This window comes from Mus caroli, chromosome 11, assembly GCF_900094665.2.
Source record: "Mus caroli chromosome 11, CAROLI_EIJ_v1.1, whole genome shotgun sequence".
In the NCBI taxonomy this organism is placed as follows: Eukaryota; Metazoa; Chordata; class Mammalia; order Rodentia; family Muridae; genus Mus; species Mus caroli.
This window is the reverse complement of record NC_034580.1, coordinates 3665901-3693177: the sequence shown is the minus strand read 5'-3', so window position 1 is coordinate 3693177 and position 27277 is coordinate 3665901. Positions and strand designations below refer to the sequence as shown.

At 44.8% G+C, this 27277-nt stretch overlaps 3 pseudogenes across 1 annotated transcript; 1 reads left to right on the top strand and 2 right to left on the bottom strand.

Annotated features, from left to right (window-relative positions):
- Positions 1 to 1801, bottom strand: part of LOC110306288 — a 188224-nt pseudogene extending 186423 nt beyond the window's left edge.
- Positions 1802 to 8569: 6768 nt separating this feature from the next.
- On the bottom strand, positions 8570 to 9014 carry LOC110305923 (annotated as a pseudogene). Its single transcript, XR_002379206.1, has one exon. The product of XR_002379206.1 is annotated as an elongin-C pseudogene (transcript).
- Positions 9015 to 11451: 2437 nt separating this feature from the next.
- Positions 11452 to 27277, top strand: part of LOC110306287 — a 41609-nt pseudogene continuing 25783 nt past the window's right edge.

Here is a 27277-nt window from a genome sequence, read left to right as displayed (position 1 = left end):
TACAGGTAAAGGTCCAAAGACTCCAGTAGGCAGAGTTTGGACTCCCATTTCTGGGGTTAATACTGCGTGGGTGGTGGAACAGAGGTCCAATCCTGCACCTCCTGGTTTTGCCCTGACAAGTTCAAAAACTGATCTCTTTGGCTGGGCAGCAGGTTCATGGCCCCATAAGCTGTTTTCTGTGAGTAAGTCGGAGCCTGGGGCTGGCCCCTCCTCTTGTTTCCCGGCAACAGATAGCCCAGAGTGCCTGGCTTGGATTTGCACACCTTAGCCCAATGGTTGCCCTTCCTGCACCGGGGTCAAATTCTTGGGACAAGGCCTGCTTGTCCACCTTCAGCACCTTTGTTCTTAGGACAATCACTTTTAAAATGACCCAAACTTCCACACTTAAAACATGCATTATTCCCTCGTTTCCACAAGAACATTGCTTGTAAGGCAGTTCCTTGCAAAGTAGCACCAAAAGCCAAACCCTGATTATATGACAACCCAATTTCTGCACAAAGATGGACATATCCCACTAAATCTGTTTGTCCTTTGTGCGGCTGGATAGCAGCGCAACACATTGCATTAGCGTTCTCATAAGCCAATTGCATAACGAAAGGACTTCCCGTGTCAGATTTTCCAAGGATTCTACTAGCTGCTATTAATAGCCTATACACAAAGTTCTGGTAAGGCTCATCAGGACTCTGCCGAATGCTGGCTAAACTCCCACCAACATCCCCTCTAACTGGTAACTGTCCCCAAGTGCAGAGGGCAGCCGCCGCGATTTGCGTGTACACTCCAATGGGAAAACCAATCTGATTAGCCTGGTCCTCATACGGACCTTCTCCCAGAAGCATGTTACTATCCCAGTCTAGGTTGCTGGTCTGAGCATTTAAAGCAGCAGTTGTCTTACTGGTGTCTCACCATTCAGAATCCCAAAGCAAGAAATCTCCTCCTGACAAGGTAGCCTTACATAGTCTTCCAATCTAGGGGGGTTAAGTGTGACTCCACGACCATATCCAGTAATGCTTGTGTGAAAGGGGCTGAAGGACCGTATTGCACAACTGCTGTTTTTAACTCCTTTATCAGCTTGAAATCCAAAGTCTGGTAATGTCTGACTCTAGTATCTTGCTGGTCAATTACTTCGATGACAGGAAAGGCTAGCATATCAGATGTATTCTGCCCTCTCCCACGAGCCTGACTCACAGCTCTTCCTAACAGCGCTTGGTACATTTCAGAAGAGTTACTCCTTCCTGTATCTGACATCCTTTTTAGCTCCTGAAGCTCATCAGTCAATTTCTGCAGCCTAACTTCACACTCTAATTTGCTTAGTTGTGTGTCCCTATGAGTAGCATCTCCCAAGGTGGAGACTATAGGTGGAGCGGGAGACATGCAAGGAGGCCAATCCTCTTCAAAATATTTGGCAGCTCCTCTTTCTGAGTGATCTTCTTTGTCTAAAATTAGCTCATCATCAGAGTCTCTATATCTATCAAATTTAGAGTTGGGAGGACCCTTTTCTGAGAAGACGCTCTCTGAAAGGCTCTCTTCCTGAGATTCATCAAGCTCTGCCTGGGTACTATCTAACCCCTGGGAGATCACCTTTTCAATAGCATCTTTTACGAGCGCCCTGAGGCAAAGGGTGAAATTATTTCAAGGCTTTTCCAATTTTCTCCCAGGTTATGATGTCTAAAGTTTCTTCTTCCTTGAACCATGGGCAACAAGAATCTATCCTATCTAAAAGATTTTCTAACAATTGTACTTCGAGCCCTACTCCTCTTGCTCGAAGCAACTCTTGAAAACTGAGGGCAATTGCCTGATTCATTTCTTTTTTTAAACCCTTTTCCTCTCGCCTGAGGCAGCTTTTAAAAGCTGTGGACAATGCCTAGTTCCTAGTTCTGCAGACCTAAGTGGATCTAGCACTGGGTTAGCACCAAATCCAAACTTAGCCCGTATCTTTCCACACCTCTAGAAACCCTTTAAAAAATGAAGTTTGAATGTGTACCTGCTGCTTTTGTGTCTGATATGATCCTTTTCTTTTTCTTCCCATGGAGCTCCACACAAAACAGCGTTCCTTCAGCGTCTTCCTGAACTTCTTCAGGTCCCAGTCCAGACGCCAGATTGTTGCAAGCAGTCCAGCAGCTCCCATGGATGGGGTACACCTGAGTGGCAGGCTGGTGCTGAAAGAAAGGGAAACTAGGTGGACGAGAGAGAAATGGAGCCAAGACAATGTTCTGATCAAGGTTCAAATGTTTAATGGCGAATGCACTTATAAAGGGGGGGGGGGAGGCATTCCCGCCAATTCATCCTTGGAGCCTGGAACCAGCTGCAGGTGATGACTGCAGGATAGGGTGCAGTCTCCGGAATAGCTCCGGGGGGGCCTCTCAGCAGGTAGCAGTATCTTGAAGAGGAACAGCGACAATGGCTGAACAATAGAGTGATCTAGAGAGGAAGGCTCCACCCTAGGTAATCTCCTTAGTGGCAGCAAGGTCAAGGTCTGGCTCAGCCTGCTTCAGGCTGGGGGGAGGCTACAATGAAGCTTCCTGGGCTGGGGCTTTTCTGCTTGGGGATTATTGGACTACATCTATATTTAAGGGTGGGTGGGAAGGGCCATCCTATGAGGACGCTAGAGGACAGGGGAGAAAGCAGCCATCCCAAAGCTGGGAACCTTCTAGTTTCTCTCAGGCCTTGTTGAGGAGCGGACTGAAAGGAATATTGAGATGTAGTATTCAGTTCTTACCTGGCATTTAGTTAATGAACAGGACTGATTCAAACCGGTAGAATCCTTTAGAACAGGTAGAATTCTCTGTGTCTTCTCAGAATTCATGAACTCCAAGCAGTGGAGTAGAACAGACATCGGCTCTTCTTACATTCTGGGACCTCTGTGTTCACAGTACCGATGCACGTGTGCTGCTTATCTCACTGGTGATGCAATAGACAGTCCTCCTCACCCAACTGTCTTAGGTCCATGGGTCTCAACCTGTGGGTCTGGACCCTCTTTGGAATCAAATGGGAGCAACCTAAGACCATTGGGAAACACAAATATTTACATAATGACTCATAACAATAGCAAATTTAGTTATGAAGTAGCAACAAAAATAACTTTATGGTTAGAGATTGCCACAAAATAAGGAACTGTATTAAAAGGGTCATAGAAGAACCACTGTTAAAGGACCTGCACACTATCTATTCTGGGGAATATTTTGTGTATGATTGAGAGGAACGTGTGTGTATTCCCTGAGCTTAGGTGAAGTGTTCCATAGATGTTATTTTGTTCAAGTCCATTGGTAACCCTATATAAACTTTCTGTGGTCAGCCTGACTTACTGTCTGTTTGCTCTGTCCGTTACTGTGAGTAAGGCGTGGAAAGCTGCAAATATTATTGTTGAATTGCTCATTGTTCTTTCTGCTAGGGTTTGCTTTTCAGATTTAGTGGTTCTCTTGTTAAGTGCATAGATGTTTACAATAAGTATCCTCTGCTGATATATCTGTTCCTTCATCACATAAATGACTCTCAGTCTCAAGTGAAATTCCTCATCTGGAGACTGATTTTGTCTGAGATTACTATACCCATGCCAGCTGTCTTATTTTTATTACTGTGTGGTGAATTCCTATAATTTTCTATTACCTAAGCATCCATTTTAAATAGATGTTGGATTTGTTCTCAGCCACAGCAAGCATCATGAAGTTCATGTCTCCTTGCTCTAACTAGATATTGACCAGAAAAGATGATAAGGTGCTGCCCTAGATTGCAATAAAATATTGTTTACCTCAGACACCCAAAATTACAGTTACAACTATTTTACATGTCTTTTAAATGTTGTATGTGTGCGTATGTGTTCATATGGGTGTGTAAGCAGGTGAGCACACTTGTATGGGCACACACTGGGGGTAGTGGGCAGAACTATAAGTTGAACTTCTTTCTCTCTTGCTTTCCATTTTACTTTTTGAGACAGGGTCAGTCACTGAACCTGGAACTCACAAAATTGGCCAGGCTGGGTTGCCCAACCAGCTCCCGAGAGCCACCCGTCTCTGTCTCCAACTCCAGTATGGTCTTACAGATCCACCAGCATTTACTGGTGCTGTTGATCCACACTCATGCTTGTACAGAAGACAGTTGATCAGTTGAACCGACCCCCTAGTCCTTTGTAAAGATTTTAAGACAGAGAAATACAGCTACCACTGCTAGCACTATGAATGTCTTCCCGTGGATGCACACTGCCCTGAAGATTTCCTTTTCTCTCGCCAGTTCATCCCTGCCTTAGCATCGCTCTCGTGTAATCACTGCTCTCCCTCTTACCTGAGACCTTGAATTGCTCTGTCAGTGGTTGTGAACTTAACTTTAAGTTGGTTATGAGAACAGAAGTGGGGGGGGGGCTGATTTTTGTAATTGCCCACATAATAAGCTTTATTGGTGCACTACATGTTGTGTTATGAGTAAGATTGCTCTCTGGTGTTGCTTCCTTTTATCTCAAATAACTTTTTAGAAACTCAAAGGCACAGATGCTAGTGAGGAGTTGGCTCAGTCTTTGGATGAGAATGTCTTCAGTATGAAAGAAGCTTGCAGGCTACTCCTATTGATTAGGTTTTAGGGTTTAGAGTGTGCGGATTTGTTTTGTTTGGGTTTGGGGGGATACTTTGGATATATCACCCCACCACTGTGCTCTCTATTGCTTGTAGTGACATCAGTTGTTTTTCTTATCAGAGTTGCCTTTATAAACTCTTTTTATTGATTTCTGTGTCTTCTTATCTTTTGACTGTTTCACTGTGTCTGCAGTTGCTCTGTCTTGCTGTGATCCTGCTCAATATTCATTTGTCGCTTTTTTTTTTTTGACTTGTAGGCATTTTCATTATTTGGCATAATCTTGCCTGTTATTTTCAATAGCTTTCACTCCTCCTCCTGGACTGTCACTGTGCATATGTTTCTCAGTGTTGTTCTGGATCTGTTGATGCAGAAACACAGCTCTTTCCTCAAAAGGAATAAGAGATGGTTTGTTCTGGGCCAACAAAGGATGACTGTGGCCTAAGAACGTGCCCCACTGGACAAGTGGTTATGGACCTTATATAGCCACAGAGCAACGAGGGTCCTCAATCCATGTGCTTACCAAACACACTAGAGCGTGGAGGAGACCAGGTAGGCAGGTTATAGCAAAGTAGAGGAAACTCTAAGATAGATTGGAGATGTTAGCAGGTGATGTTTATGACACTGCTTTCTGTCCCATGGAACTAAGAATGCTTTTTCCTAAGGTCTAATAAAAATGAGTATGTATAGACTGGAAAGATGTCTGCAGGAGATAGAAATAGCTGCTAAAGCTGTAAAGGAAGTAGCCCCTGGGTCATACTGACATTATTAGCCATCATGTATAATGATGCATGGTTAATACTGCTCGTCAATTAGCAGGACCTAGAGTCATCTAGGAGAGAGCCCCTGGGCACATGCCTGTGAGCATGAACTGAGGTGGGAGGCCTCACCCTAGCTGGCAGACTACACAAGAAGGAAACAGGAGCTGAGCACTAACATGCAGGGTGCTCTGCTTCCTGAAGCTCCAGCCGCCATGACTTCCCTTCAACTGTAAACCAAATAAATTCCTCTTTCTCTAAGTTGCTTTCATCAGATGTTTGGTTATAACATTTAAAAAAATAACATATAACTGTCCTTCTATTTCCATTTCTTATTTATTTATTATTTTTGGTCCTTGGTAGCATTATATTCATATAAATATAGCATTCACATAGACATATAGTAAGAATATTATTATATCTCAGAGAAAGAAAATGTGAAGTTGAGTGGGTTGGGAGGTAGGAGGATATATGGAAGGAGTTAGGGGGAGGGGGATGAATACAATCAAATTCATCATATGAAATTCTCAGAATTAATAAAAACATTATTTTAAAAATAGTGTTACATGCACAGTTAAAATAATCAAAAATAAATTAAAATAGCAGATGAGACAGGGAATGGCATTTTAATTACCGCCCCCCAATTCTCTGCATGTTTCTTGATACTCTTTATTAGACTGACTCATTTGCTCCTTGTTTCTATAGTTACTATAGTCTATGAAATATTTTAGTTGATGTTTTGAGGGTTTGAAATAAATCATTATTTTTTTTTTTAATTCTAGCTTTTCCTTCTAGCCAGGTTGATTTCATGCCCAAAACCTCATGTGAAATAACTAGGTTCTAATTTTAGAAATGATTGGTCTTTCATGTCTAAATTACTCCAGCTCTTCCTTACGGCTAATAATTTCCTTTGCTTACTGTTTGATATTATATCAGATTTTTACCTTGGGTAAGTAAACAGATAGTCATAATGCAGGCTAAATCAGATAATAACAGTGTCATTTTTTTAATTCTTTTCTCAACAAAATTGTCCTTTCTCCACGCAACAAACATTAATGACAGTGGGCCAGACACAAAGCCAGACTCGTGGAAGATCAAGATTCTATGGACACAGCCCTACCTTAGTCCTCATTTTACAACCACAGAGGAAAATAGCTCCAACAGGAGTCATTTTGTAATACAGCCTGTTTACTTTCCATTGGCAAAATAAGACTGTTATTTAGTCTCTCTACAACCTCAACTAATTGTACTGTGAGCTACACTGAAGACTAATTTCAGAGGAAAATGCGGGCTCACGAGGCATAGTCTCTTAGGTTACACATTCTCACTTTTAAAAATAATGTTGTCTCTACATGTCTTATGTTTTGAACACGAATCCTTTCCTAAAGCGTGCCTTTATTATTTTTAGTAAAGCCAGCCTGTCTGAAAGATTCCCAATTTCTGTGCCTGCACCGTGAGTGAGGTAGGTTTGGGCTCTAACATTTGTCCAATTTTGATTAAAAATAAATAATTGAACTGATTAGAATACCATGATGCCGTTGTCGTTGACTGTTTTTGGACACTTTGAATATGAAGAATCAACTCAAGTGTTTGAGTCAAGAGAGCTGGAGGCACTCCAAGGCAGGCTGGAGTCTGAGTGTGTTAGGATTCCCAGAGCCTTCCAGCCCTGACGGTGGCCCATACCCGAATCCTGTGGAACTGAACCCTATGAACTGGAGATAATGTGATTGAGAGGTATGACTAGGCACCATATCAAAGGACATATAAATTTACATATTTACAATATTCATATACATATTTACAATACAGATGGTCATCAGAACAGGCTGTGCTGATAGGATTGGGGAATTCATTGAATCTTAGTTCCACTATCAAGAGCAATAGCCAGCCAGCTGGACCCAGTTAATATTCCTCTGTTTCTCTTAGAAGAAACCCTGTCATTTGCACTGTAGATGTTTTATATCTAAAAAGAAGTTCTCCAAAAACAGGGCTCCTTTTGGAAGATATAAAATAAGTCTCTGTCAATCTATAAACTAGATTTTCTTCCAGCTACACTGAATAATGAAAGGATTATTTTATGGCAATAAAAAAAAAAGGATTGGAATCTTTTTAAAGATGAAGACCCAGATCAAATGAAGTATGGAGACTTGGGTGAGAATAAAAACATTGTCAGTGAGAAGCAGTAATACTGTCACTGTTGCCGGGAGTTTTCCTGGGACCAACATCACCAGCATCCCTGTTGTTCTGGAATCTCAGACATGTCTGTTGTTTAAGAGAACACACCAGGACAGAGTCCGAGAATCTCAGACAGTTTTCCCAAGCTCTAAATATAAAAAAACTTAAGGGCCAGGTGTGGTGGTGTACACCTTTAATCCCAGCACTTGGGAGGCAGAGGCAGGCAAATTTCTGAGTTCAAGGACAGCCTGGTCTACAAAGTGAGTTCCAGGACAGCCAGGGTTATACAGAAAAACCCTGTCTCGAAAAACAAAACAAAACAAAAAAACAAAACAAAACAAAACAAAACTTAAGGACTGGGTTCTAAAGGCTGAGTATGGGAAGAAACATCACCAGTGGGGTTTTACACTCTGTCCCTGTGGTTTGAGATGACTGTCCCCATACTCCCTGCTGCCCATGCAGCTGTGTTCTCAGAAGAAGTTGGCACGCAGGGAGAGTGAGACCCAGCCTGGGAGTCAGTCCTCCCCAGTTCTGCAGCACAGCAGGTGGCTGGGATCCTGCTTAACCACACAAAAGCCTTCCCAGAATTCTCAAAGCCTTTCCTTCTCACTTAGCATCTTTATCACAAATATGCTTAAAAGTATGCTTTTCATCTCTTGTGCCTCACTTTCACACTTGAAATACTTTCTTACTTTTCTTTATAAAATTTCTCAATCTAGAAAACTCATTTTGGTAACAAAATAAAATAACTTACATTTTAATTAAAACCTAGAAAGCTACCTCTCTCTCTCTCTCTCTCTCTCTCTGTGTGTGTGTGTGTGTGTGTGTGTGTGTGTGTGTGTGTGTGTGTGTGTGTCTTTCTCTCATGCATGTGTACATATACTTATGTGTGCAGATATGGAAAGCCAGAGGTCAGCACTGGATGCCTGTTTCAGTTGCTCTCACCGTATTTTTGCATCTCATTGGTCGGGAGCTCACTGACTTTGCACAGCTTGCCAGCCAGTAGAGTGAGGATCAGCCTGTCTCTGCCTCCTTGGCCCTGGGATTACAGGTACACATATTTGTACCCAGCATTTCTGTTTTTTTTTTTTAACAGTTTATTATAATTTATTTTATTTAACAATCTAGGAAGTTTGCAGCCATCAGCAGTTCCAGTGCAATTTCAGGTGCAATTGGGAATTCAGGAATTTCAGTGGAGCTGTTAGTATAGCGGACCTTGTAGGTAAAATACATGCACACTTTTGATAGCACATGTGAGGGGATCTCTCTAAAATTGACCTCGTTGGTTTCATTCTCAGCAAACTGACCTGGACCACTCAACATGGGCTTTATTGTTCCTGATGTTAATGCATGTTCTCTTTTTACAATAAATTCATGACCATCAGAAGACATTAATTTCACATACATAGCATCAGGGCCTTCACAGCCACCATAGGTTTTCTCCTCTCCATCCATTATGTTCTTGTAGAATTCTATCTGAGCCCAGAGGAACTTTAGTATTTTCCTGGCAAGGCCGAGACGCGATCTGCCAGTAACTTGTGTCTGAAGGAAGTCAGCATTTCTGTTTTAATTCTTCTCTCTTATAATACTTCCTGACTGCAGTTGCTCCTCCCTCCTCTCAACCCAGCCCCTCCTCCCTCACCCCTCATCCCCTCACCCCTCACCCCATCCACTGCTCCTCCTCTGTTTCTTTTTAGAAGAACACCCAGCTTTTTTATGTGAAACCTGAGGATCTGAACTCAGGTCCTCAGGCTCATGCTGCAAGAGCTGCACTGACTGAGCCATCTCCCTTCCGGGAAGTTACATTGAAACATAGAAGATGTGGACACTGTGTGTTAAATATCTAACAATAATAACACAGGCAAGAGTGTGCTTGCTGTCTTTGATACATTTCTATTTTCTCTTACTAATAAGTCTAAGTTAATTTATTAAACTTGTTTCAGTCTTATGAATTAAGAAGTATTTCAACTACATTTACATAAGCACTTACTTTCCTATAAGCTGATTTCGACTGGCCCTTCACGGGATGGTATCATGTAGACCATTCACACAACAAATATAAAGGTGGCTTTCAGAAACTCACTCAGATCACATGACTTTTCAGTTGAAATCTTAACCATAGACAAAGTAATCCAATAAAGCAGATTGGTAAATTTTAAAAAGGAGTGTTGGGGCTGGAGAGATGGCACAGTGGTAACAAACACTGACTGTTCTTCCAGAGGTCCTAAGTTCAATTCCCAGCAACCACATGGTGGCTCACAACCATCTGTAATGGAATCTGATGCCCTCTTTGGGCATACATCTTGAAAGAAAGAAAGAAAGAAAGAAAGAAAGAAAGAAAGAAAGAAAGAAAGAAAGAAAGAAAGAAAGAAAGAAAGAAAGGAAAGACAAGACAAAACAAGAAAAAAAGAAAAGAAAAGGAAAAAGAGAAGAGAAGAGAAGAGAAGAGAAGAGAAGAGAAGAGAAGAGAAGAGAAGAGAAGAGAAAAAATGTGTCTTGATCTAAATTTGTAACAGGGTGAAAAAAATTGTAACCACCTGTCCATTTGGTCAAATCCTAAGGATTTTTATTGTTGCTGATGACTTAGGTAAAACTCATTGTTTTATTATTTTATGTGCAGGTGTTTTGCCTGCATATCTGTCAAATATCATATATGTGCCTGGTGCCCAAATCAAAGAGAGAGCTGGATTCCTTGGAACTGGAGTTGCGTGTGATTGTGAGTTCTAGGAATCGAGTCTATGTCCTCTGGAAGAGCAACCAGTGCTCTTAACTGTTGAGTCATCTCTCCAGCCCCACTGCTTAGATTCCAAACCTTTTCCCTTGCACAATCCCAACCCAGGGTCATAATTAACTGTGGCATATCTGACTTTAGGTAGGATGGGCTTTAGACAACACAGAAGCAACCAAGGAATATAGTGAGGCAGACATGGGGAAAACACAATGCCACCCAGGAGAGTAAATATACATATAAAACAAGGGCATCAAATCAGACCCATAGGCCAACAGACAAAACGACACAAGCAGTTCATGAAATCAACAGTTACCATGAAACCAATTTAACAAGGAACTCTAAGACCACAACACAATCGCCATTAAGTCCAAGAGGGAGATTAACCTAAATGTGGAGAAGGCCTAAGGAAGACAAAAAGCTAAAGGATGGGCTCACTGTGCAGATTCCAATAAACACAAATTGGTCGTGGTGGCATGATCCAGCAGAAACCACGAGGCTCTACTAGATCAACAGAGGAGTCAGTGGAAGCAGCCAGAGTCAGCCAGAATACCACGAGAAGTTTTTTGGTGCATTTCTCTCTACGAAGTGAGGTCCAGCAAAGACCAGTGAAGCATTGCAGGGCATTGCAATGCAAGAGCCACCTCTCACTGTTTATGGGGTTCCATTTACACTCTTTCCAAACATCACACCCCCTCTCAAGAGTCTGCTTCAGCAAAACATCACATGCCACTCACATGTTGGCTTCAGCAAAACATCACATGCNACTCACATGTTGGCTTCAGCAAAACATCACATGNCACTCACATGTTGGCTTCAGCAAAACATCACATGACACTCACATGTTGGCTTCAGCAAAACATCACATGACACTCACATGTTGGCTTCAGCAAAACATCCTCTCACAAGAGAGCTTCTGGAAAAACATCACATGACACAACTGAGTTTCCAAAGAAACCAGAAATTTCCACTTCACCTGTGAGTGGGTCAGTAGTATGATCTGAAACACTTTGGTAAGTCTCAGTGAATAAATGACATGACTCAGGAAATAGCTCAGGTTTTGTCCAAGACAAACAGTTTAGGACTCCCTCTGGGCTCTGTGTTGAGATTATAGAGATTTTTCTGGGATATAAACCTCCATTGGTCTCTTGTGCACTGCCTAGGTTTGGTGTACGAGTCAGAGAAGGTCCAGGCACACCCTGCTCTGAACTACTACTTGGCTTTCCTGTCAAGATGCCTGAGGAAATGTACCATGGAGAGGAAGAGAGGGAGACCTTTGAGACAGAAATAGCTCAGCTCATATTCCTCATTACTGATACTTTCTATTGAAACAAGAGATTTCCTTTGGGAATTGATCTCTAATGCTTCTGATGCCTTGGGCATGATTGACTGAGAGCCTGACAGATCCCTTCTAGTGAAACAGCCATAAAACCCCCAACCCTCATGAGTGCATGCTGACTTTGGTGGACACGGGCATTGTCATGACCAAGGCTGACCTCATAAGTAACTTGGGAACCATTGGTAAATCTGACACAGGTCTTATACATGATCAATTGATCATGGAGGATCTCCAGGCTGGTGCAGGCATCTCCATGATTGGCAGTTTGGAGTTGGATTCTACTCTGCCTGTACAGTAGCAGAGAAAGTGGTTGTGATGACAAAGCACAATGGTAATGAGCAGTGTGCCTGCAAGTCTTCTGCTGGCACATCCTTCACAGTTTATACAGGCCAACATGAGCCCATAGGCTGGAGTACCAAAGTGATGCTTCCCTCTGGGCTCTCACCTCAAACGAGACCAGACAGAATACTAATAGGAGATGGGGTCAAGGAGAAGGTGGAGAAACTCCTAGAGTTCATAGGCTATCCCATCACCCTCTACTTGAAGAAGGGACTAGGAAAAGAGATCACTGATGAGGAGGCAGAGGAAGATAGGATGAGAAAGAGGAGGAAGATAAGGATGATAAGGAGAAGCCTAAGGTTGAAGATGTAGAGTCAGATGAGGAGGATGACAGTGGCAAAGTTAAAAAAAAATAAGAAAAGGAAGAAAAGGAAGGAAAAAGACATTGATCAGGAAGAGTTGAATAAGACTAAGCCTACTTGGACCAGAAACCCTGATGACATCACTCAGGAATATGGTGAATTCTATAAGAGCTTCACCCATGATTGGGAAGGCCACTGGGCAGTCAGTCAAGTATTTCTCTGTAGAAGGTCAGTTGGGATTCAGGGCATTGCTCTTCATTCTTCATAGGGCTCCCTTTGACCTTTTTGAGAAGGAAAAGGAGGAGGAGGAGGCAGTCAACCTGTACGTCCACCATGTGTCCATCATGGGCAGCTGTGATGAGTTGACTCCTGAGTACCTGACCTTATCCGAGGTGTGGTTGTCTCCAAGGTCCTGCCCCTGAACATCTTCCGAGAAATGTTCCAGCAGAACAAGATCCTGAAAGTCATCCACAAAAACACTGTGAAGAAGTATCTGGAATTGGCTGAAGACAGAGAGAACTACAAGAAATCTTATGAGACATTCTCCAAGAATTTAAAGCTTGAAATCCATGAAGATTCCACTGAACACCAGCACCTCTCTGAGCTCTCAATATCACACCTCTCAATCTGGAGATGAGATGACTTCCCTGTCAGCCTATGTATCTCACATGACTGCAACACAGAAGTCCATCTAGGATATCACTGCTGAGAGCAAAGAGCAGGTGGGCAACTCTGCCTCTGAGGAGTGTGCACAGAAGAAGCAGGGCTTTGAGGTGGTGTATAGGACTAAGCCTATCGATGGCTACTGCATACAGCAGCTCCAGAAATCTGATGGAAAGGGCCTGGTCTCAGTGACTAAGGAAGACCTGTGGCTACCAGAAGGTGAGGAAGAAAAGAAATGAAGGAGAGCAAGACGAAGTTTGAGAATCTCACTCATGAAGGAGATCGTGGATGGGAAGGTTGACTGGTGACAATCTCCAATAGGCTTGTGTCTTCACCCTGCTGCCTGTGACAAACACCTACAGCTGAACAGATGGAGCAGATCATGAAGGCCCAGGCACTGAGAGACAACTGTGCAGTGAGCTACACCATGGCCAAAACACACCTAGAGATCAGTCCTGACCACCCCATTGTGGAGACTCTGGGGTAGGAGGCTGAGGCAGACATAAACAACAAAGCTGCTGTTGGCCCTGGTGCTGCTGCTGTCTGAAACCACCCAGCTCCCCTCTTTCTCACATAAGGATCCCAACCCCACTCCGACTGAATCTACCACATGATCACACGAGGCCTGGGCATTGCTAAAGATGCGGTGACAGCAGAGGAACTGCTGTTTCTGATGACACTTCCACACACACGCTTGAGGGTGAGGAGATGCCTCTTGCATGGAAGAACTAGACTAGAGACTCCCTGGGAAGCCCAAGCCCTCTGTATAGCGTCCCTGTGGCTCCCCGAGCATCCATGAGGGGTCCTGACCCACCTGGCTCTCAGCTAACGTCCAAAGGGATCTCTTCTATCCTGTCTTCGTACCTTAGGGCAGGAAAAGCCTCTCCCATGGAATAACAGGATTGGGTACTGTGTATTATGGGTTGGCTGAATTGTTGGTTGGTTGTGTTATTTTGTTCTGAAATTAAAAATATGCAAAGTAAAGTAGATGACTTTCTTGCCCTTGAGGGTGAGAGTAGGAGCGGGAGGGAGAAGCGAGGTCAGAGGAGGACAGTGAGAGAGGCGCTGACACTGAGTTCCTCAGAAGTCCTCTTTACTTTCTTACTCTTTAACATCACTTTGTTTTAACCTCCATGTAATTTTCAAAGCTCTCATTGACTTCTTGCTAACTAGTAATTTCATCATTTCCTCTCTTACATGCTTTTAAATCCCAATTAAAGGGGGTTGACAGGTTGTCAACGTCTCTACTTGTAGTTCAGCATGAGAAACATGAGCGATAGCAAATGTTTCCCCACTTCCCCCAATACCTTGAAACTGAATTGCTACAACTATTCTAAAAATACGGCTCTGGGGTCTCAAGAAAATGACCATGCCACCCAAAGTTTTTTGGCAAGTTCGAGAGTTTTAGGTCTGCAGAAGAGTATGTAGCTGCCAAATCAAGCAGGCATGCGCACCCTGCGGATGCCCCACGGGGTTTCCTTCCTCTGTCTGATGCTGAACAGTCAGCGCTCAAACTCATGCTCAGAGTTGGCTAACATACAGCAACTCGGGTTCTAACTGGTGGTTCCTCTCTAAGCGTACCTTGTTCCCATTTTAGGATCCTGTGCTCTCACTCCGGCTCCGGCTCCGGCTCCCGCTCCCCCTCTCGTTCCCCCTCCCCCTCTCCCTCCCTTCTTCGCTCTCTCGCTCTCTGGCTCTCCTAAAAATTGCAACCTCCTTGTTACCTGTGGGATCCTGTTTTCAGTCAGCGTTCTGTGCTGATTATGGGCATGGTTCCCTCTATTCTCATCCCCAGGATGCTTCTACTCATGAAGTCTGGGGCCGGGGTACCTGTTTATAAGAACTTGAGGGGGCTCGGAGCTGGGTAAGATATATCTCCATATATATGCATCTTCTCAGCTGAGCCAGCAAGGCTCCTTTCCGCTCAGGAGTGAGGGATGTGGTCCTGGGTTTCCCTGTGAGGCCATTGTATGTCCACTAGGAAGTCTCACCCGACACTTTTTGCAGATGGGCTGGTGGAACAAGTGTTCTTACCATCAAGTGTTCGTAGAATTTCTAGAAGCCACATGCACACACAAAAGGCTCCAACAGGCGGGAGAGGAAAGGAAAACACTGAGTTCAATATTGGAGGTGTGGCAAGGGAAGGCCACGTGATCCAAGGTTCTGACACCCGCTCCGAACCAAGACTACAGCACTGGACTATCACCCTGCCCAGGGTACTTACCAGTGTTTTCCTGAGAAAGCAATATGAGCAGCCAGGCACCCGGGCCCATGCTGGCTCTTCATACCAACGTGGATGAAACAATATGAGCAGCCAGGCACCCGGGCCCATGCTGGCTCTTCACACCAACGTGGATGATCTTCTGGTGAAAGTGGATCATCCTTGGGGTCCCACACTGAACCACCCAACACCTGACACATATCACAGTCCTCGTTCCTCAGAAAATAGCAAGTAGTTTGTTCTGAGCCGAGTATATGTGACTGAAAACATGGAAGCAGATTGTCCTGGGTAGCATGCTCCTTCCACAGTGGCTCTAGGGCTTGAACTCAGGAGGCCAGGCTGGCACCACACCACCAGCCTCGAAAACCAAACCCAATTTTTACACAGTACCTTGATACATATCCTCATAGACAAATTCCCAAGAGCCCATATCTATAAAATAAAGCTAAGCTCTGTTTCTGTATCTGAATTATGACAGCTTGGGTCTCCATTGGCCTCGCTGGGAAAAGCTAACTCCCTTCAAAACTGCCGTGAGTGGCCCCTGAGAATTCCACAGAATTGCTCTGTGGATGCTTAGGGACCTACACCTCCCAGCCTATCACGGAACCCTCTTCCCCGTTTCCCATCTATGCACCCACAAGATGGCCACTCTTCGGGATCACAGTCCTCTCCTCAGCCACTTCATCTGAGGTGTGAGTGGACTGGCCTTGCTGCCCCCAGAACAGCTCTTACTGACATTTGTGGGGAGCCAGTGACCTGAGGGAAGCTGTAAGTCCCTAACTCGCAGAGATGATGAACGTGATCCAGTCAGGAAAGATCTTGGCAGATTGAAAAGTTACACCAGAGCAACTTGTGGAGTGGGGAAGCTTGGCCTGTGCATTTCCCCGTGCAGATGAGCTAGACTCAATGCTCATGAGCACTCATGGGCGTTGTCTGCCAGAGATGCATCTCATACTCCCTTTCCCAGCTCTTGGTTCCATGTGCAAAGATCTGCTTCACTGGGGTTCAATCTCCAATGTCACCTTGATTGGGTTTACCATCACCTAGACTAGTGAGTCCTCAAGAGCAAAACGACTGGCGCCCTCAGTGTACGAGACTGCATCCCCTGGACTGAGGGCTTGTATGGAATGATACTGGGGAAAGAAAAATATCCACAGGGTACTGGCACCCACCCTCCTGGCCCACCATGCTAAAAACTGGTCAACTCTCTGAGTCCTTTATACTGTGAAACAGGATTTCTTATACACATACACACACACACACACACACACACACACACACGTCGAAATAAGTTCTCCCTCCCTTCCGTTGTTTCGGTGGGGTACTCTGTTCACATAGACAAAAAGCTAACTGTCAAGGCCCAACCAAAGCCTGGTGTGAGGCCACATTCAGAACCAAGAGTTCCTTGCCAGGACAAACCATCATCAGGCATCCTTGTGTTGGTGACATTCAGCACACTGCCAGGTCACCATGCTTGTCAGCCTGTGGTGATTGACATAAACTAGGAAAACCTCACCAGCTGAAATAACAAGTCCAAACCCATGTATCTGTGCTGCTTGTAGAAACAGGAACACTGAATCTTGCCTTATCTCATCCTAGGACACTTGACAGCCACCTCAAAATTGTCTGTAAGCCCCAGTCGGTCCATCATCTCCTCACAATTTCAAAGGCTTCACACACAAACCTAGGGAGGCAGTCCTCTGCAGTAGGGGCTTCTCCTTTTCTTGTCCTTGGTGAGTAAGAGGTAGCTGACAAGAAAAAAATCTTGACCTGGTCCCGGTGGGGGGGGGGGGGAGCTTACTGAAGCGTAGTCTACAGGGAAGGCTCCTGATGGCACACAGTGTATCTGGACTGGGGGCCTCTGTGTTCTCACTTGTCAGCCAGCCGCAACAGGGAACATGCCCCTGGGATTGATGCATCCTGTACTTGCAGTGCGGTGGTGAAGCTAGCTCTCCCTCCCTTTCACTTCAAGCCTGAGCCTCACCTGCTCCCAGAGACCACGTGCAGGAATTGCCCAGGGAAGCCCTCAGTGCTGAAAAAGCTAACACACAACCATGTGGCTCACTTTACGGGAGTCCAGAGATTTGTACGGCAGCAGCTTTGAAGACAGGCTCGTCTCCTGCTTCTAAAAATAGCTGCAGGTGAATAATTCCAGGGAGACACGAGACTTCTGCTCTCCAGAAATTCTAACAATACCTTGAAATACCTGCTGCTAGAATAGATCTTCACTGCTGTCGCAGAAGTCTCTCTGGGGACTGCTGGAGGCAGGTGAGCGTGGAGGTCTGGAGCTGGGCCTAACCATTACTCTCACTGTCTTGGCCATGAGTGTGATAGGAGCTTGCTTCTTCAGCTTTCTTCTGAGGTTGAAGTGACTGCCCATGAACCAAGGGATGTGCCCACATCCTTCCCATCCCTGAAGCATCTGAAGAAGCAAGAGTAAGCAAGAGATAAGATCTTAAGTCATGATAAGACGGGTTTCTGGACTACCTCCCAAGCCTGTGCAGTAGGGCCTTCCCTGGTGTGAAAAGCACTGCTAACTCACCCCTTCCCATTTATCCCTCATTCGTTCATTTATCTCAAGAATATATCCTGAGAACCAAGCCTTCTGCTGGAAGCAGAGAGGTCCCACCACAGGGATCAGCATCCAAAGGAGGCTGTCTCACAAGCAAACTGGTGAATGGGCTGGGGGTTCCGAGGGAGGTAAACGGGGGCGGGGGGGGGGCATGAAGCTCTGCAGAAAAGCAATCTCTCACCAGCAAACAGGTGTGAGAAGAGCAAAATCCCAGGCAGCCAAACAGCAGAAGCTGAAGCAGAAAGGCCTTAAGAGTGTGGCCAGCTCATGGGTCCACCCTGCAGTGAGGGCTCAGGGGCACAGCCAGCCCACACTGCTGGCTCCAAACACATGCTTACCACTGCATGTGGCCCTTCACTTGGCACCTTAGCTCACAACCGGCTAAGAGATTGTCAACCCCAGTCATGGCACTCCTCAGGCCAAAGCACAGAGTAACATAATGTAGAGAGAGCTCCTGATACTCAGGCTGTCTCAAGTTTCTCAGGAACACAGAGACTCTGCAGAAAAGTCCAACCAAACTCTGGACCTTCAGATTTCTCCTGCTTTCGAGGGTTCCCCCAAGCCAAGCTCCAAACTCCAGGTCCCTGAAGGCCACGGTCACATGCAAGAAAGGCATGCTTACACAAAAAACTTCCTTGACTCCAATAACTGTCCAATCCTGCTATCTTTTACGAAGTCAACTAACTAAAAATTAACAAGGAAAATTCAGAAGCACAAAACTGATGAGTTTGAGACACCATCCTGAATAATGTAAGGACTCGTGTATTTCCCTCTGTCCCACTGGGAGCATGTTTAGCAGTCTGCCCGGGTGTCCTTGCTGTGTAAATTTCCTTCCTGGAGTTACTCAGTAATCACCATAGTCCTCAGACCGGCTTCCTCAGAATTCTGGGGCTCGTGGTCAAGTGACCTCTACTTAGCAATGGCCTCAACCTTTAAAGGCTTCAAAAGCAACCAGATGAGCCAGGTGGTGGTGGCACACTCCTCTAGTCTCAGCACTTGGGAAACAGAGACAAGCAGATCTCTGAGTTAGAGGCCAGACTGGTATTTAGAGAGAGTTCCAGGTCATCCAGTGTTACATAGACAAACCCTGTGTTGAAAAACCAACAAACGCTGGAGAGATGGCTCAGTGGTTAAGAGCACTGGCTGCTCTTCCAGAGGTCCTGAGTTCAATTCCCAGCAACCATATGGTGGCTCACAACCATCAATAATGAGATCTGGTTTTCTCTTCTGGCCTGCAGGCATATATGCAGGCACAATGTTGTATATGTAGTAAGTAAAATTTAAAAAAAAAAGGAGGGAGGTTGTTTATTTTGAGTCAGAATCTCACTCTGTAACCGACTTGCCTGAAACTCAGTGAGGAGCAGGCTGGCCTTATACCTCCCGAGTGGATTAAAACATCAAATTTCATTACAGCATGGTTTTCCCAAGACACACAAAAAAAAAAAAAAAAAAAAAAAAAAAAAAAAAAAAAAAAAAAAAAAAAAAAAAAAAAAAAAAAAAAAAAAAAAAAAAAAAAAAGAAAAGAGAAAATCAAGCAAACATCAACCAGCTGTAAAAAGTTGAGATAATCACGGAAATGCAAATCAAAACAACCATGAGATTCCACCTCACACCAGTCAGAATGGCTACGATCAAAAACTCAGGTGACAGCAGATGCTGGTGATGATGTGTAAGAAGAGGAACACTCCTCCATGCTGGTGGGATTGCAAGCTGGTACAACCACTCTGAAAATCAGTCTGGCTGTTCCTCAGAAAATTGGACATAGTACTACCAGAAGATCCAGCAATACCTCTCCTGGGCATATATCCAGATAATGCTCCAAAACGTAATAAGGACACATGTTCCACTATGTTCATAGCAGCTTAATTTATAATAGCCAGAAGTGGAAAGAACCCAAATGTCCCTCAACAGAGGAATGGATACAAAAAAAAATGTGGTACATTTACACAATGGAGTACTACTCAGCTATTAAAAATAATGAATTTATGAAATTCTTAAGTAAATGGATGGATCTGGAGGATATCATCCTGAGTGAGGTAACCCAATCACAAAAGAACACACATGGTATGCACTCACTGATAAGTGGCTATAAGCCCAGAAGCTTGGAATACCCAAGATACAATTCACAGACCACATGAAACTCAAGAAGAAGGAAGACCAAAGTGTGGATACTTCAATCCTTCTTAGAAGGGGGAACAAAATACCCATGGAGGAGTTACAGAGACAAAGTGTGAAGTAGAGACTGAAGGAATAACCATCCACAGACTGCCCCACCTGGGGATCCATCCCATAAACAGCCACCAAAACCAGACACTATTGTGAATGCCAACAAGAGCTTGATGACAGGAGCCTGATATAGCTGTCTCCTGAGGTGCTCTGCCAGTGCCTGACAAATACAGAAGTGGATGCTCACAGCCATCCATTGGATGGAGCACAGGGTCCCCAAAGAAGGAGCTAGAGAAAGGACCCAAGGAGCTAAAGGGGTTTGCAGCCCCATAGGAGGAACAACAATATGAACCAACCAATACGCCCAGAGCTAAACCACCAATCAAAGAAAACACATGGTGGGACTCATGGCTCTAGCTGCATATGTAGCAGAGGATGGCCTAGTCAGTCATCATTGGGAGGAGAGGCCCTTGGTCCTGTGAAGGTTCTATGCCCCAGTATAGGGAAATGCCAGGGCCAGAAAGTGGGAGTGGGTGGGTTGGTGAGCACGGGGAGGGGGTTTTCAGAGGGAAAACTAGGAAATGTAAATAAAGAAAATATTTAATAAAAAATAGAAAAAAGAAAGAAAATATTAAAATCATGTTCTAAAAAAAAAAAAAAAAAAAGTTGAGATGAGGCCATGCTTGGTTTACATTGAGCCAAAGTGGAGGGTTTTTGGTTTTTGGTGTGTGTGTGTGTGTGAGTGTGAGTGGCAGAAAAGTAAAACCTCGATGACATATAAGATTGTCCCTCCTGATTACTCACACCAAGAGGAAGAAGGCTCGTGTGTTATGGTTATGAATTGTTCTCTGGGCTCAGTCATGGCCCCTGCCATCCTGGGCTGACCCCGGACTGCGCAAAGTAAATAAACTGACTGCCTTTAGGACTCTTAAGTGTCCACTGCTCTTATTATGAAATAAGAGTGCTCTTATTATGGAATGAGAATCTTTGTTCCTCACACTGACTCTGCCTAGTCTGTTGGGCTACACCAGAGGGAGTGTCCACTGTGAGGCAGAGACAAAAAATAAAAATTAAAAAAAAAAAAATCCTGCACCCTAGGAAAGCAAACCTCTTGTGTGGGATGGTTATTTCCATAAGAATCAGTACTGATTCTAACCAATACCATCTCAGCTTAGCAGGTTCAATTCAAAGAAATGACTGAGTGCTATAATAGGGAAGAAACTTCCTGGAGACAAAATTAAAGTGAAGGTCCCAAATTGACACACTCGAAAAATGGAGTCCTGCTCTCTCAGGTAACCGGCCAGGGAATTTTATTGCATACATTTTTTAAATACAGCTAAGCATAAAGTCAGTTACAGCTGGGGGTGGGGGGAGCTATGGAAAGACTCAGCTGTAACTCACTTAGAGACCGCTGTGCCTGCTGTGGACATAAGGAGAAAACAATGCATGGTCACTAAATTATAAATCAGTTTATCCTAATCCCAAACTAAGAAGAGAGGCATTCAGAAATGCAGTAACACAGAGCCCCGTGGGCACCACGGTCCCATCAGATCAAGGCCACGTGTCCCTCGGTTTATCCATTTTCTCTCAGCCCCCACAGCACCAGCAGCCCAACACCTCCAATTACACCAGCCCTGCCCTCTGTTCCGTTGTCAACCACAGAGACTTCAGTGCTTCTGACACTCACTGCCTCTAAAACTCAGACAGCCCCAGGGCTCAGGCCTCGGACTTCCTCTCTTTGCATGTTTGCCTTCCTAGTTCAGAAGGATTCAGAAATGTCCTAAATAAAGTTAGAGCCCAAAGAACAGAGGAAGGGAAGCTGTGTATTACAATTCACAGCTTCGAGTAGGATCAGCAAAGAAAAAGAGAAGGTGGTTTGGTGTTCCTGGTTTTAGGGTCAGCCAATCCAGAAACAGCAAAACCTTCTCTTTGTATACTGGTTGCTGGTGTCCTGACAGCAAAGCAGATACCCTAAAAAGAGACACCTGTACCCCTCCCTTTAGCTTTCAGACTATTGAAACAGGGACCCCAAAATAGTGAACCCTGGGGAAATCCCATCCTGGGACAAGGAAGAGGCATAGCAGAGCCAAGCAGAGGAGAACCTTGCTACGTGAGCAGGAGGCTCACACAACTCTCACAGCTTGCTTCACAGTTAACACACACATACATTTCCTGGCCTTTTGCTTCACAGTTAACACACACATACATTTCCTGGCCTTTTCTGCTTTAAGGAAGGCAGACTGAAACCAGGAATCTTTCTCTCCCAAGTTTGGCCAAACTCTATCAACTATTTTCCTTTACCAGTTTCTATGTCCCTCTAGGGACTGAAATCCCATAGAAGAGACTCCAGCCATATCTACGCTAATAATAAACCGGGGGGACTGACAGAGAGAGTTGGAATGTTGCAGATTCAGAGCCAAGATGATCTTGGATCATCTGCCAGCTGTCCATGCTGCCTCCTCCAGGAGGTGTGAGGAAGCCCATTCTGAAGCCCAGACCACCCCTTGGTTTGCTCAGTGTCCATTCCTTTCTTCTGAGCTGGTCGCTTAGATATTCGTTTGTTTCAAAGCATTCCCTTCAGAGTGTTTCCATGAAAGCATTTGTCTGCGACATTCAGCCTATGTCCCTGCCACTCCTCCAATATCGAAAGCTCCTTTTTTCTGTCTCCTCTCTACTGCTTTTTATAACCTTGTCTTTTGAGTTTAGAAATTTTGTGAGTGCTTCATAAAAATACCAGCTAAAGAGTTTTTCTTCCTCCAATTCAACAAGGTAGAGGGGTCACATGGGGACTCCCTAGAACATGCATCCCTGGAAAGACTAAAGCATCTCTTCTATCTTACTGGCTTAGCCACGAAGATGATCACCCAGGCTCTTGAGCCCCTGATACTCCCTTAAACATTTGAGATTAGCCCTATATAAATCAGGATAAGTGTGGGAGGACGCACCCTTAGGATGTGAACTCTTAAGGGAGTGACTCCCATAAGCAGCACTGGGCTCTGACCCAACGCACACATCCCACCACCTGTCATATACAGCTGCAATAGTCATAAAAACATCTTTTAAATGACACTAAAGCAAGAAACAAGCCCAAGGAAGGAAGAAGTGCTTTGAGACAATAACTTCCATTCTGTACTCTGGTACATGGTAGCAGTGGTAATTCAACTTGAAATGATTCTAGAAATGGGAACATTGATAGTCTAAATTAGGTTTTGTTCATTAAACTAGATAGCCTAAGCAATAGAAGAAAAGATGACAAATGGGCAGGCTACTCTAATTAGAATGTTAAAGCATTTAAGAGAACAAGTGGGAAATTGCTCTTTTATAAGAAATTAATAAGTGTTTTTGAAAGCCACCAAAAAAAAGAAATGAGCCGGGAAGCTTCCATCTTGGATGAAAGTGGAAGTAGCTAAGCATCCTTTGATCTTGGTCCCGAGACCTCCCTCCCTCTCTGCCTAGTTGTAACTAACTAGCTCCCTGTCTCCTTTGGAAGTGCATCACAGACTTAGAAGGAGAATCATGTCGTCCCCAGGCAGGCAGCGTTGGGAGAGGGGAAATGAACAGAAGACAAAGTGACCATCCAGAGAACGCTGGAGAAGCAAAACTACAAGCAAGGGATCCTCGCCTAGGACAAAAGTCTGGCTGTTCCGACTCTTTAAGCAAATGACTGCAGAAATGGGCAAGCAGGTTGATATTCTGGCGGTGGCAAGATGGCAAAGGCTAAGATGAAAGAAAAGCTGCTTCCTGCCGCAACCCAGAAGATAAGAGGTCATTGGTGAGCACATCCTACTTCCCCGGGGCCTTCCTCAGCGGAAACCAGCCCTGGCTTCGGGCAAACTCGCTCACTGACTAAAAGATCTGATTGTCAGGGCTGGAGAGATGTCTCAAAGGTTGAGAGCCCTGACTGCTCTTCCAGAGATCCTAAACTCAATTCCCAGCAACCATATGGTGGCTCAACCATCTAGAATGAGATCTGACGCCCTCTGCTGGCATGAAGGCATATATGCAGGCAGAACACTGTACATAATAAATCTCGCACACCTTTAATCCCAGCACTCAGGAGGCAGAGGCAGGCGGAGTTCAAGGCCAGCCTGGTCTACAAAGTGAGTTCCAGGATAGCCAGGGCTACACAGAGAAACCCTGTCTCGGAAAAAAACAATACAAAAAACAAAACAAAAAATCTGTTTGTGTGCCTTTAACACTTCCACACAGGGTGGCTTACCCACTCTTAATATCTGTTCATGTGCAGTCATTTGATAGTGACAGCTTCATATACAGCAGTGCTGTGTGCTGCAGGCGGAAGGGAGCATATCTATGCAGAAATCCATGTTGCAGCAATGTAAGTAATCAACCTGAAAATAATAGTATATATTTATGTACCTTAGTGTGGACCTGGTTCATGCAAGCAGCTAGTGAGCTCCACAATATTAACATTTTCATTTCCTCCACCATAATTACAGCTTTGTGTGTTGCTCTTGCTCAATAGGACCGACCTCCATTGCCTCGGATTTCTTCTTTCTTCCTTTCCAAAACAGAACTTAGAAAACTTAACGTACTTTAAACGCAAGTTGGTGGGCTCCAAAAAATTTGAATGGCTGTGCAAACTTGAACTTAGCCTTAAATCTGTTTCCTATTCAGCAATAGACTTTTAGTAGGGCGGTATTTGCCTATTCCGGGACACGTGTGACTTCAGCACTTGCCGGCTGTCACTGAAGCCAGTGTCCTGCCTCAGCTCTGCTGTGTTGGGGCAGCTCCCTTGGTTGCAGGAGGGCCTGCAATGACTGCTGCATTCATTTTGGTCCTGTTTTTGAAAGTGTTATAGTTTTGCATGGTCAAACCTTTGCACAGCTCTGGGGACTTGACCTGACTGGGGTCACAAGGGAATGGAGACAAGACAGACACAGACATGCAAAAAAGCTGGGGTCAGGTGGTCTGAGCTCACTGATGGAGAAGCTACAGCACCTAGAAGCCCAGCATGTTTATGATATACAGGTGAACTGAGAGGTGGGGTTGTTGAGTAGATCTGAACAAGGGAGTGGGGTTGTCATAGACAGATGAACAATGAGATAGGTTTTATGGGACACAGCTGAGAAAGGAGACAAGTGTAGACTGAGTATGAGCAGTCTTGATAGGGGGACAGTCTTCAGGCTGTAAACATGGTGGACATTTTCTGCACTTACTATCAACATTTGCACTCAAACCAGAAGGACAGACTTTTCCATTTCCCTGAGCCTTGCTTGGAGATGGCTTTGCCATGTTCCCATTGGTCTAAGGCATTGTTCCTTGACATGGCTGACTCAGTCAACAACAAGCATCCATTTAGGACATGACACGCTGGGGGCCTCCTCCACCCCCACCCCCATTCCCCCCCCACACACACACACACACACACTGCACAACCTCTTAACATGTCTGTATAAACTCCACACATTCAAAAGGAGACACTGTGCCAAACAGAAGCACAGACCACCCTATACATTCTCCATATGCCACTACAGCTCCTGTAGAAGAGCCTACAATCCTAAGCTTATTAAAACTGAATGTCTGCTCTGCCAGCTAAAGAATTATACTCATTCATTATTGCTAATATTCACAACTTTCAGTGGCCTTATACAAAAATGCTACTTTGCTGAGGCTTATCTTGTACCCTGTGCAAAACCTTTTTATTTTGACTTCTATGAAAATTATACTTCATATAATTTATATAAACTTCCTTTTACTACCACATTCAACTCTGGGGACACTAAAGTAAAAGCCTTGCATTCTTGGTTTTCTGTTTTCTTCTCATGTCCCACACCACACACACACCACACACACACCACACTCCCACACACATCACACATCCCCACACACACCACACTCCCACATATACACCCCACACTCCCACACATACCACACACACCACAGTCCCACACACATTACACATACCACACTCCCACACACACCACACACATTCCATTCTCCACACTCCACCCTACACCACAACCCACATACCACATACCCTACACACCCCACACCTCACCCCACACACCCCACACTCCTGCACCCCTGCACCCCTGCACACCCACACCCACATATCCCACACCCCATCTTTTCTCTGCTTCAGTGCCTCATGGTTTCGGGATGTTTCACTTATAGGAAAGCATAAGTGTCTCTAGCTTTACTCTTTAATTTTACTTAATGAAAAGATTTTTGTGAAAAAATATGAAATACAGATGACCAATAAACATGAAAAGATGTTTGACTTCATCAGCCATAAGAAAAGTGTAGATCAAAACTACTTTGAGAGTCCATCTCACTCCAGTTAGAATGGCAGCCATTAAAAGACAAATAGATTCCAGTACAGGTAAGGACAAAAGGGAGCCCTTCTATGTGGATGGTAGGAATGTAAACTGAAGTTTTCTCAAATGAACCTTTCATGTGACTCCGTGTTGTGTAACAGTTTCCTCAGAGCTTAAAACACCTCATCTTGGAAAGAAACCTCTTAAGACTTGGGATGTAAAGGAAATGTAAAAAGGAAGGATATTTTAGGACAGATTGTCTACAAAGAGGCGAAACATTCTGAGAAGTTCATTAAGACAAGAACTAGAACACCGGGTCACCTTGGGTGCGGAGTCAGCAGACACCCCCAAGGTCCCCTAGAGGACTCTCCACTGGATCTTAGGACCACCGGTGAGTGGAACACAACTTCTGTTCCAATCCAATCGCACGGGACCTGAGACAGCATTAGAGAAGCAGGAAACCCGGCCTGATCAGGGTCACAAGTCCCTTCCAGTCAGCGCTGGCACTGGGTCACCTTGGACGCAGAGTCGGTGGACACCCCCAAGGTCCCTAGAGGACAGCTGCTAAGACAGATGCCGTTTCCGGCTCCAGACATCCGGGCACCTTCCCTGCCAGAGGAGAGGTGTCCGCCCTGCCCCGGAGGGCTTTGCCGGAGCACCTGGGGGAGCCATCTTGGTTCCCTGATCCCTGCAAGACTAGTCTGTGCAGGAGAGAGTGTGGACTACAGAAGCTAAAAGCTTCTGTGACAGGCCGAAGCAACACAGCTTCTGGGACAGGTCCTGTTTCAGGCCTTCATCTTCTGCCAAGAGGGAGGTGCAAACTCCAGATGTCTGTGGACCTTCCCTGTAAGAAGACAGCTTGCCTGCAGACAGTGCTCTGACCACTGAAACTATAAGGAGAAAGCTAGTCTCATGTCTGCTGATAGAGGCTAACAGAATCACCAGAGGAACAAGCTCTAACCAGAGACAATTATAACAACTAATTCCAGAGATTACCAAGTGGCGAAAGGCAAATGTAAGAATCTTACTAACGGAAACCAAGACAACTCACCATCATCAGAACCCAGCACTCCCACCTCACCCAGTCCTGGGCACCCCAACACACCCCAAAAGCTAGACCCAGATTTAAAAGCATATCTCATGATGATGGTAGAGGACCTCAAGAAGGACTTTAATAAC